Source organism: Vulpes vulpes, chromosome 3 (genome assembly GCF_048418805.1).
Source record: "Vulpes vulpes isolate BD-2025 chromosome 3, VulVul3, whole genome shotgun sequence".
NCBI classification, from domain to species: domain Eukaryota; kingdom Metazoa; phylum Chordata; class Mammalia; order Carnivora; family Canidae; genus Vulpes; species Vulpes vulpes.
In genome coordinates, this window is record NC_132782.1 from 46,910,623 (window position 1) to 46,923,628 (window position 13,006).

The 13,006-nt window shown below is 38.0% G+C and overlaps 1 non-coding gene across 1 annotated transcript; it reads right to left on the reverse strand.

The window, feature by feature from the left end:
- Nucleotides 1-331: 331 nt before the first annotated feature.
- Nucleotides 332-467, reverse strand: LOC140598412 (small nucleolar RNA U85). Its single transcript, XR_012000844.1, has one exon. It is a non-coding gene; the product is annotated as a small nucleolar RNA U85 (small nucleolar RNA).
- Between the last annotated feature and the right edge of the window lie 12,539 nt (nucleotides 468-13,006).

The window sequence follows — 13,006 nt, forward strand, 5'->3', positions numbered from 1 at the left end:
TATGCTGAGTGAAACAAGTCAATCGGAAAAAGACAATTATCATGTGGTCCCACTCCTATGTGGAACATAAGAAATGGTGAAAGGGACCATAAGAGAAAGTAGGGAAACTAGGTGGAGAAAAATTAGAGAGGAAGACAAACCATGAGAGTCTCCTAACTCTGGGAAACAAAGGGTTGCAGAAGGGGGTTGAGGGTGGAGTAACTGGGTGATGAGCACTAAGGAGGGCATGTGAGTAGATGAGCACTGGGTGTTAACTCCATGTTGGCAAATTGAATTGAATTCAATTCTTTTATAATGAATTGAATAGGGAAAATGTGATGAGATGTCACTTCTAAATAGTTTACCAAAGATCTGTGACTTTTGTCTTGCTCACCATTTCTCATTCTCTCTTCTCTGAGGGGTTGGAAAAAAAACCCCATAGGGCTGAGTGTAATAAAGTAATGCACAACAGCCTTTATTTAAATTTAACCCATGAATAACATTAGGTATCTTTCAAGAATTTCTAAGTATCTATAAAGCAGTGTGGAAGATAGACACATATGCTAAGGGTGACAAAGAAGAAAAAAATTGGGCACAATGATTTCCATGGACCAAAATCAACATGCCACAAAATAAGTACAACCAATTGAATTCTGTGGTTTTAAAGGCATTAAAAACAAAGCAAAGAAGACAGGAGTAAAACGAATGCATCCCTCTGTGGTGGTGCTCAAGCCTCCCAGTTCTCCTTCCTAAAGATAACCAGTTACTGATTATAAATTCACTTCACCTACCCTTCTATACGCTATTCTGAACATCTTGGGGCAGGGGACATCAAACTGTATTTCTAAGCTCTTTTGCCAGGTGGTTTCCTGTTAGGCAGTGAAGGGAACCAAGGAAGCTGAGGAAAAAGAAAGGCTCGGGCTCCCGATGTGTAACAGTTGCTGGCAGATACCTGTGCTGCTCTGAGGATGGCATGATTCCAGATAAGAAACCGGGGCAGACACAGCACCCATTGGTTGGTAAAGTGACCTCTTCGGTAGATCCAGGCCTGCCTCTGAGTACAGCAACAGGTCAGAGGTCTGCAACATCCGCAGCTCCTGATCTTCCTTTTTCACTCCAGGCCCATCTGTGTTCCTTTCTGCACTTCTCCTTTATGTCAGTGCACAGTACAAACCATCTGAAATATACTGGTTTCCTATTAACCTCATAATAGGACCCCACAATTTTAAATACCTGAATTCCCATTTTACAAATGAGAAACGTGAGTCAGAAAAAGTACCTCCTTGCCTGAGAGCCACAGCTGGCAAATGAACCTAGGATTTCTGGCTCCTGAGCCTGTGTACTTAACTATATAGTTTCTATACTTGCTGTCAAACACTTCAAAGTAGAGTAAAACTACATTTCCACATGAAAGAAAGAAATGAGACTGGTAAAGACAACTAAATAATGCCTGTGGGCCTTTTAAGTAAACATTTATTTTGTATCACCATGTCTTGGGGGAAAAAAAGTGTAATGAAAACAGTTATATGATAAAAGACATCACTGGCCTCTTCCTTCTTGATAGATCCATTCATATGCTTGGAGAAAAAACTGAGTATGGTTCCATACATCATCCTACAGATCTAATGCTCAACTTTCCACGGTTGAGTCAGTGGCAAGTGCCAGATCAAGTAAAGACAGTAACAGCCCTACAACCCATATTAGATTGTTTTGCATCAAACACTGTTTTGTTTTGTTTTGTTTTTTAATTAAAAGAGGGGCACCAGGGTGGCTCAGTCAGTTAAGCATCTGACTCTTGGTTTTGGCTCAGGTCATGATCTCAGGATTGAGAGATCAAGCCCTGCGTCGGGCTCCACACTCAGTGAAGAGTCTTCTTGGGACTCCCTCCCCTTTCCCCTCTGTCCTCCACCTCCCAGCCCCACGCGCTCTCTCTCTCACAAATAAATCTTTAAAAAAATAATTAAAAGAAATACGAAGGCAAATCATACCACAATCTTCAAAATTCTCTTTAAAAAATTTCTAGTATTCTTGCTTGCACAGGAAATTCTAAAACCACAGACAAGGGGGAAAGTATAGGACATTGGTGATGTTATTTATCATCACTTAACTAGATCAGAGGCCAAAGCCAGGGGTTAATAGATGATTTTATTCCTGAAACTGGTAAGACTCCACTCAAATCCTGTGAGCTTCAGTTTATTCCCAAATATCTGACAGCAAAAGAAAATGCTACCATGAATATGAGCACATCCATGGCTCTGAACACTCCTATCAGAAGGAAATTGCTTTTAATTTCCTGACACAGAAGTTCCTCTGGGTTGCCGAAACTGAAAATTATTAGTTCTGGGTTGCCGAAACTGAAAATTATTAGTTCTCTGTTAGTTGCCTTCTCCCTAATAATCTCTCATAAATTGAGGACTCTCTCTTCTCTTTTCCCTACTTAATATCCTCTTTTCTTTTGTTCATATCAGCAATTACATTAAAAGAAAAAAATGGGCTCTTTTTTGAGACTCTTCTAAATGAATTGCAGTAGGGCAGCCCAGAGGGCTCAGCAGTTTAGCGCCACCTACAGCCCAGGGTGTGATCCCGGAGACCCAGGATCGAGTCACACGTCAGGCAGGCTTCCTGCATGGAGCCTGCTTTTCCCTCTGCCTGTGTCTCTGCCTCTCTCTCTCTCTCTGTCTTTAATAATAAATAAAATCTTAAAAAATAAAAATAAATAAATTGTATTAGATATAACTGAATAAACACACACTTTAGTCACTTTCACTTTTCTCTAAGGAATATCTGATTATCAAAGATGAATAAATTATGCAATAAAATGTCAATATTCATTCATTTCTTTCAAATCAATTGATAACAGCAAAGAATTCTTTCTTTTCCTCTATTAGCTCCTAGGATCCCAGGATCACACCCTGAGCCAAAGGCAGACATTCAACCACTGAGCCACCCAGGCACCCCTGATCCTTAACTTTGAATTCTGAAATAATTATATACTCACAGGAAAAACAAAAACAAAAATAACATACAGGAAGATCCTGTGCATTTCTCACCCAGCCTCCCACCAAGATAATATGACATAATTATAGTATAGTATCAAAACCGGGAAACTGATACTGACAACAACCCACAGAACTTACTCAGATTGTCTAAGTGTTACAAGCATTTGTGTGTATGTGTGTGTGTGTACATAAGTGCACGCATTCACGTGTATACAATTTTATCACCTGGATAGTTTCACGTGACCATCACCACAATCAAGAAATGTTTCATCACCGGGGCACCTGGGTTGGCTCAGTTGGTTAAGTGCCAGACTCTCGATTTCAGCTCAGGTCATGATTTCAGGTTCGTGAGATGGAGCCCCAGGTTAGGCTCTGTGCTCAGTGCAGAGTCTGAGATCCCTTCTCTCCCTTTGCCCCTTAGGGCTCACGCTCTTTCTCTCTCAAATAAATAAAATCTTTAAAAGAGGATTTTTTTTTTTTTAAAAGAACTGTTTCATCACCAAGAAGCTCCCTTATGCTATCCTGTCACAGCCACACCCAACCTCCACACACACCTCATCCCTAAACTCTGGCCATCACTAAGCTGTTCCTCATCTCTGTAAATTTGTTGTTTCAAGAGTGTTATCTAAGCAGAACCATACAGTATGTAACCTTTTGAAATTGTTTTTTTCCATTCAGCATAATTCCCCTGAGATCCATCAGGATTGTTATCAAGAGTTCATTCTTTTATATTGATGAATAATATCCTATGGTACAAATGTACAAGTATATTTATAGCAACAATATCTAATTCTCTAAAAATGCTTTTCCTAACAAAATCTTACATGAAAACCAAATATCTAAATGAAAATGAAGCTGGTCAGCCCAACACAAGAGTCAGGAAAACCTGGAGCTAGGTCATTTTAACTCACCCCCTAGGGCACCTTCCAGAGCATTATTTAAACCATTAGAACCTATTATACAGAAAGAAGAATATATGGGCATGAAACCAAAAATAATTTTTGTGCCCACTCAGAATAACAGTGAAAGTAAGAGTGACCATCAAGCTGCTCTAAGGGAATCTATAGGAGTACATTTACTGTCACCTGAACTTTAACCTGAATTAAGCAAGTAGGAAAAAGGGAGGTTGCCTATTTCTATAATAAGAAAAAGTATTATCCACTAACAATTGCTTAATGAAATAAATTTTAAAGATGCAAAGACTATCAGTTAGTTATTGCCAATAATGCTGCATAAGAAACCACTCCAAAACTCAACAGCTTAACAATAATCACTTACTGTCACATTCATGGGTTTCTCAGCTGTTTAGGAGGACACTAACTGTTCCACTCTGAGCCAAGTTGGGGAAGGCAGTGACTACTACCCAGGGATATTCTTCTCACGGTGATGAAAGAGAGACAAGAACACAAGTGCAAATAAGCATTTTAATCCTACCCTCTTACCATATCTGCTAACATCTCATTGTCAAAGCAAGTCACACAGCCAAATCCAAAGTTAAGAGGCAAAGAAATGCCTTCTACCAGCATGAAGATAGGGCAAATACCACACACAGGAGACCTGCTATTTCCCCAAATATTTTCTCCATCTGAATATGAATATGCCTTTGCTTAAGCCTTTGGTCTCTGACAAAAATGGAAATACTGTCAGGGGTGACACTTTACTCCATACCTATTTATTTGTCCCTTAGTATCAAAGTATTTCTTATGATAAGAAAGAAAGGGCAAACAAGACTAGGGAAGGCAAAGAGTAAGAGATTGGGGGGCCAACCCCAAACAAACTGTTTGCTAACTTACAAATTTACCTAGGATCAGAATCTCTCTATTCTCACAAGAGAAAAGACAAATACCACAATGGAACTCTACAATCAAAATACAAATTTTTTAAGATCCTCTTTGAAGACAGAATTCTACATTCCAGATCATTCGAGTTATTACCACTGCAGAAATCTATCTGGTAACAGTCCATGGAGACTTGCATAACCACTTGTTTACACTGTCACTCCTGAATGCAGATGAACACTGATTTTATCTCAGCCTTTCTCAAGTTGTCAGCCCTTCAACATTATTCTGATCCAAATGTATAAAGGAAAACACAGAAAAACACGTATTTTGTACTTCTTGGATACCACTCAAAAAATTCCCTTCTGATTGAAGAGACTACCTTCTCTGTACAGGTCCTCTGTCCATGTGATTATCTGTAAACACCACTTGTGCTATTATATACAATAAAGTACCTTGGAGGAAGAAAACAACTTACTGTGTTAAACTGAACAGTCTTATGTTAACACTACATCAAACCTCTGTGGTTAATTAGCACCCCTCGCATAAAATTTACCAAAGTTTAGAATTAAATGCAGGTTCTATTTCTATAAATAAAATGAGAGCTTGAACATCATGAACAACTCTCCCTACAAATCCCATTCACCATCTCTCCAATGCCATTAAGATCTGCTTGGTTTCTTATTTTATGAATAGACTTGTAAAGGAATTGGTTAAAGCCAAACTATACCCAACAAAAATTTCTGCCCTTTATTTCAAACTATTCACATAAACCAGATAGTATTACTAACTACATATTTGAGGACCTATGCATTGTGCTGTATCTGCAATGCCCTAAAGAAATGTATAGTCTAGTTAGAGAGAAAGACAAATATATATAAAATGGTAATAACAACTCAGGAAGCATGTAAAAACTAACAAAGGAGGATGGGTAGTAACTGCTACAGAAGTTCAACAAACAGATCACTGTGGACTGGGCCTCACCTGAGTTAAGCTAGAAAACATTCAGTGAAGAGAGAGAACATGTCAAACATCAGAATAGCAGAATATAAAAGAGACACTCTCATAAACTGTACCACATGGTAGTTATCTATCTAGAAAGGATTTTGTAATACGTCCTGGGATTCTTATATATTCTTTGACATAGTTACTTCCTTTGGAAGAAAATTATGAACAAAATACAGATTTTTATGGGGCAGGAGGGGTGGGAACCAACCTGGAAAGGCCCAACTTCAGAGACCAGCTAATAAAATGTTGATATATAGTCTATCAATTGTCTTAACACCACAACAATGCTGTACAATGACCACAAACCCTCAGCGGTTTTCAAGGGGTATTGCTCATGTCTGCGGTCAGCTGGGGGATTGGCTCGAAGGCTCTGCTTATCTTAGCTAGGCTTACTCACATGTTTGAGGGCTGGCTGGCTTTCTCTAGAGCAACTGGGGCGACTTGGTCTGTGCGACCTCTATCTCTTCTTCCAACACTCAACCAGGCAAGTTCTCAGAGCTCTGATACAGGTCCCAAGCCATTTGGAAACCTAAGCTCAGAATTTCCACCTCCTTCTAACCGCCAAAGCCCAGTGTAAGAGTAGAAGGACACTACAAAGTTATATCAGGGGTCAGCAAACTACAGACCACAGGCAAAATGTGGCCCACTGCCTATTTTTTTTTAAGTTTTATTAGAATATAGCCTTTCCCTGGACACCTGAGTAGCTCGGCGGTTGAGCATCTGCCTTCAGCTCAGGGCGTGATCCTGGAGTTCCGGGACTGAGTCCCACATCCGGCTCCTTGTGGGGAGCCTGCTTCTCCCTCTGCCTGTCTCTGCCTCTCTGTGTCTCTCATGAATAAATAAATAAAATCTTAAAAAATAAATAAAAGAATATAGCCTTTCCCTTTCATTTACATATTGGCTATGGCTCTCATTCATGCTACATTAACAGAATAGTTACAACAGACACTGTATGACCTGCAAAATCTTAAATAAATGTTTATTATTTGCTCCTAGGCAATAGGATAAAGGGAATGAGACACAGGGAAAAGTGAAGAATTAAGACTATTTCTGCAATCTACCAGTGGGGTGTTGGTTTATTATTATACATAGTTAAGACTTTTTAATGGCTTAGAAAAGACTTATAAAATAATGCTAAAAAGTCAAAGAAGGTAAAAAACAAACAAACTGTACAGACAGTATGATCTCCCCTCTACAGAATCATGCATAAGTAAAGTACATGTATTATATTTAATTCACGTACATATATTATTTTCATATATATTTTTAAAGGTAAGCCACAGACTAGGAGAAAATATTTGCAAGATACATATCTGATAAAAAGGACCTATATCTGAAATACCAAAGAACTCTTAAAACTCAATAAGAAAACAGTCCAGTTTAAAAATAGGCCAAATATCTGCACAGATACCTCATCAAAGAAGATACACAGATGGCAAATAAGCATATAAAAGATGATCACATTTGTCATCAAGGAACTGTAAATTACAATGAGATACTACTACCCACCTATTAGATTAACTACTCACTACCCACCTAATAGAATAAAATTTAAAAAACTGATGATACCAAATGCTGCTAAGGATGCAGAGCAACAGGGACTCTTATACCTTGTTGGTGGGAATGCAGAATGGTGTAACTATTATGGAAGACAGTTTAGCAGCCTCTCCCAAAATCGAACATACTGTTTTCACAAGCTCCAGCAATCTTGCTCCTAGATATTATTCAGTTAATTTGAAAACCTATGTTCACACAAAACCCTGCACATGGAAGTTCACTGAAGGTTTATTCATAATCACCAAAAGCTGGAAGTAACCAAGATGAATGGATAGGTGAATAAACAAAGTAGGGTACACTTATACTATGGGATATCATTCAGCAATAAAAAGAACAAGCTAACAAAGCACAAAAAGAACATTAAAGGCATATTGCTAAGTGAAAAGAAGCCAGTACCAAAGGATATATATTTAGGATTCCAATTATATGACACGCTGGAAAAGGCAAAACTATAGAGATAGTAAAATGATCTATGGTTGCCAAGGGTTTGGGATTCAGGATGAATTGGTGAATGACAAACTATTCGTTATATCATAATGGTGGATGCAAAACGTGAATCTGTCAAAGCCCATAAAACTTCATAGTACAAATGATGAACCTTCATGTATGCAAATTTAAAAGAAACATTTAGATCAAGGAATTGAATGAAGGCTGTGACAGGAGATTCTTTTCTTTTTTTCCATTGGAGTTCAATTTGCCAACATATAGCATAACACCCAGTGCTCATCCTGCCAAGTGCCCCCCTCAGTGCCCATCACCCAGTCACCTCAACCCCCCGCCCACCTCCCTTTCCACTACCGCCTTGTTCGATTCCCAGAGTTAGGTGTCTCTCGTGTGACAGATTAACTGCATTACAAATATAAGAAACAAAGTCACTGAAGCAGATCTGATCACACTGAAGGTGCTGATCTAAGTAATTCTAGAAATGAATGCGGTCTGTAAGACTAAGTAAGGCAAAAGGAACTGCACATAAGCATCAGGCTGTTTTTCATGGGATACAGATTAACAATTCTGTATACCAGAATTGAACAATTAAGTAATAGATGCCAGAAGATGAGAACAATGGCCAAAGTTAGAATAATTCAAACAAAATAAAGTAGCATTAGGAGTGCCTGGGTGGCTCATCGGTTAAGCATCTGCCTTCAGGTCAAGTCATGCTCTCAGGGTCCTGGGATTGGGCCCCACATCGGGCTCCCTGCTCAGTCTGCTTATCCATCTCCCTCTGCCCTTCCCCCTGCTAGTGCACTCTCTCTCTCTAATAAATAAAAATCTGGGGAAAAAAATAAAGTAGCATTAGATAATAATCCAAAATATAAAATAAGTATTCATGGATCCACACTGCTATAAATAAATGACTGAATAAATTAGTACATGGGAGAAAATAAATCTTCCATGAAGAAAAATTCTAAATAATTTATATAGATATCCCACCCTCGAGGAGCAATAGGACTCACTACTTCTTAAGTATAATCTATGCATGACTTTCTTCTAAAGTGTACATTATGGAAAGGGGAAAAAAAGAGTTAACTTTACAGTGGAGAAACCCGACAAATACTACCTCTGTCAGGTCAAGACCAACAACAATGATAAATCATATTGATAGTATGTGCCTTGATATAATGTCATGAAAGTATCACTTTGCCTGTGGTTTTCCTCCCCATAATCCTTAACCTCAGTCCTAAAACAAAAACATCAAATTCCAATAGTGGAGTATCCTACAAAATAGTGATGAGTACTGCTCAAAATGGTTAATGTCATCAAAAGCAAGCGAACTCAGAGAAACTGCCACTGACAAGGGGAGACTAAGAAAACATGATGACTAAATGTAACGTGGTATCCTTAATGGGATCTTGGGATCTTGGTATCCTTAATGGGATCTTGGGGGAAAAAAAGAAACTACATTAAATAAGAACTAAAGAAATCTAAATAAACTACAGATATTAGTTAATAATAATGCGACAACACTGGGTAATTAAGTAATAAAGGGAGAAGCTGGTGTGGCATATATGGAAACTTTGTATCTTCTTGATTTTTCTGAAGATCTAAAACTATAAAAAATAAAGTCTATTTAAAAAAACAAAACTTAACAGTGATAATCCTCTTATACTGGAAATATGGGTAGTTTATGCTTTTTGTCTTTAGTTCTCTGTGCTACACACATTTTCTAGAACAAGCTCTAGGCTGCTCTAAAAAGTGTAGTAAAAGTGTTTTTTTTTTTTCAACTTGTTTAAATAAACACTGAAACTGTCATTATAAATTTTAAAAGCAGATATTTATTGAATAATTACAATTTACTATGAATTGTATGCTAAGAATTTTAGCAATACTCTGTGTAGTGAACAGTGTTACTGCTTTTTAAAATGTGAGGAAATAAAGCATTAGAATGTTTAAGTCCTGTAACCAATAGGTGGCAGGTAAAATGACCCCAAAACACCTTTTTATTTCTATATAATATAGCTTCCCCAGAATTATTTGTTCAGTACTTCATAAACTAATGCTAGTATATATATTATCTTAAAGTACTTCATAATAGTGCTATAGAGTGAATTATAAAGAGACATATTTGAGTGAAACTGTGTCACAAGAAAATATGTGACAGGCATCACTGCAGTGCTAACTCCACCAAAAAAAAAAACAAAATCTCCATCAGATAACAATACAAGCTGCACTGCTACAAAAGAAACACCAAGAAACACCAGCTGCCAAACTTACATCTAGTAACTTTTAAGTATTACAGAGATCTTGTTTTACCAGAAGGTATCATGAATCATACCTTATCCCTAAATAATAAAGCAGTTCTTTCAAAATGTGTCAAGTCAAAAACCAAAAATTGAATATTCTCCTCACATTACTTTGGAAGTTCAAAAAGAGACTGAGACTGACTTCTTGCCTTCATCAAGGCTTACCACCCCACTGCTCAAGTTATTTCAATATGTGACAAAATTGATAAACAGAATGAATAGCCTACATCTGTGCTTTTTATGATGCCATTTCATGATTCTTTAATTCATAGGGTGACTCAACTGAGGCTGGTCTATTTTTAGGTAAATTGATCTGTATCATGAAAATAAGCCAAGAGCAGAGTGGGGCCTGAACAAGGAAAACCCAAAACCTGCCCAAAGAGTTACATTAAAACATTAGTACAAAGGGGAATTTGTGGGGGATTGGAGGAATGATAAAATTACTCTGTATTTTGGTTTTGGTGGGAATTGCGTGATTATCTACCTGTGATGAAATTCATGGAGAACTGTAAATCACGAGACTGAATTTCACTGTCTAGAAGGTAAAATTAAATTTAAAAAGAAAAAATCAAGCAAAAATTATAAAGGAATAAATCTTTCTTTTTTTAAAGATTTTATTTATTCATGAGAGAGAGAGAGGCAGAGACATAAGCAGAGGGAGAAGCAGACTCCCCACAAGGAGCCTGACATAGTACTTGATCCGAGATCCTGGGATCACACCCTGAGCCAAAGGCAGACGCTCAACAACTGAGTCATCCAGGCAACTCAAGGAATAAATCTTCAAGGAATAAATCTTCTAATCCTTTAAAACAAAAAAACCAACTAAGGAACCCAAGGAAGCTTAGGGACATCTGAACTAATCCACAGCATGAGTCTCCTGATAGAAATGCACTGAGAATTCGGTATTACATCTAGGAATTTGATACCACTTCTAGTCCTGCTAAAAGGGTTTACCCTAAATCTAATAATCAGGAAATATCAAACAAGCCCAAATTGAGGTCATTCTACAAAATAACTGGCTTGTACTCTTCAAAAATGCCAATTACATTGAACATAAAAAACTCAAGAACAGGTCCAGATGAAAGAAGTCTAAAGAGATGAGAACTCAGTGCAATGCACAATCCTAGATTTAAAAAAAAAAAAATTTATTTCAGAAAGTAAGCAAGCCAGAGAGAAAGAATGCTCCAGAGACCACATATGTGCATGCATTAGCAGGGCGAGAAGGAAGAGACTCCCCCCTGAGCAGGGAACTCAATGCAGCCTGACCTGAGCCACCCAGATGCCCTAGATTTATTTTTTCTATAAAAGACTTTATAGTTGGGACGACTGACAAAATTTCAAAATGGACCATTGATTAAATACCAGTATCATGGGATGCCTGGGTGGCTCAATGGTTGAGTATCTGCCTTTGGCTCAGGTCGTAATCCCAGAATCCTGGGATCAGGTCCTATAACAGGTTCCCCACAGGCAGCCTGCTTCTCCCTCTGCCTGTCTCTGACTCTCTCATGAATAAATAAATAAAACCTTTAAAAATAAAAATACGTGTATTATGTCAACATTAATTTTATGATTTTGATCACTGCACTATGGTTATGTAAGAAAACTCTTGGGTGGGGGGAGGACGGAAATATTTGGGGGGCTACTTTTAAATGGTTCAAGAAAAATAAAAGCAAATGAGAGTGCCTGCATTTGATAAATCCAAGGATTTGAACTCTATCCAGGAATTCTCTGTACTATTCTTTCAACTTAGTCTGATATTATATCAAAATTAAATTATTTAAAAAAAGTAACATCCCTTGGGCTAAAAATAACAGATCAAGTAACCTAAAGGACAGAATCAATATGAACACATTCACTAAAATAGTCTAGGGAAAGCTCTGGCACTTGCTCAGTATTGACTATAGAGGAATGTCTAGTCCTGGCACTCAGCCTGGAGTTCTAAATTCTATTATGGCAAGGATTAGCTTGATGCTGTTGAAATATCTAAATTATACAAGCAACTCTCTCCCTCAACTGTTTGTTCACAGAATAACTTTTGCCTATAAAACACCTTCAAGTGAAGACTGACTACAAAAGAAGCTAACTGATCATATTGACTTAGAAAGTACTCCTATTTATAAACTAGATTATAAATCAGCTTCTTGAGAATTCGATTAATACCAGCCTTCCCAAATTGTATCAACTCTGGGACATCAACAAGAGTATTTGGGAACCCACAGCCTGGGAACTATACTCTAAAAAGCTAATAAGGGGATCCCTGTGTGGCTCAGTGGTTGAGCGTCTGCCTTTGGCTCAGGGCGTGTCATCGAGTTGAGTCCCACATTGTGCTCCCCACAGGGAGCCTGCTTCTCCCTCTGCCTATGTCTCTGCCTGTCCTCTGTGTCTCTTATGAATAAATAAATAAAAACATAAATAAATAAATAAATAAATACATGCATGCATGAATGTAGGTTTATCAAGGCTATGTTCCTCTGAGAACTCTTGGCTTATTAGCTTTTTCTTTTGTTTTTTTTTTTTAAATATTTTATTTATTTATTCATGAGAGACACAGACACAGAGAGAGAGAGAGAGAGAGAGAGGCAGAGACACAGGCAAAGGGAGAAGCAGGCTCCATGCAAGGAGCCCGACGCGGGACTCAATCCTGGGTCTCCAGGATCATGCCCTGGGCTGAAGGCAGGCGCTAAACCGCTGAGCCACCCAGGGATCCCCTATTAGCTTTTTCTATTAGCTACATTCCTTTACTTTGTCACAGCTCTGTTTCAACAAACAGGTTTCACTACTCATAAAGATGACATCAAAAAGGGTAAGACTAAATTTGGCAGAAAACTATTTTTCACTGAGAAAATCGTATGACAAGTACTTAAATAATTCCACCTAGAACAACAGCATAAGATAACGCTGTCATTTAAATGACACTAATACAATCACTCCAAGGACACACAAG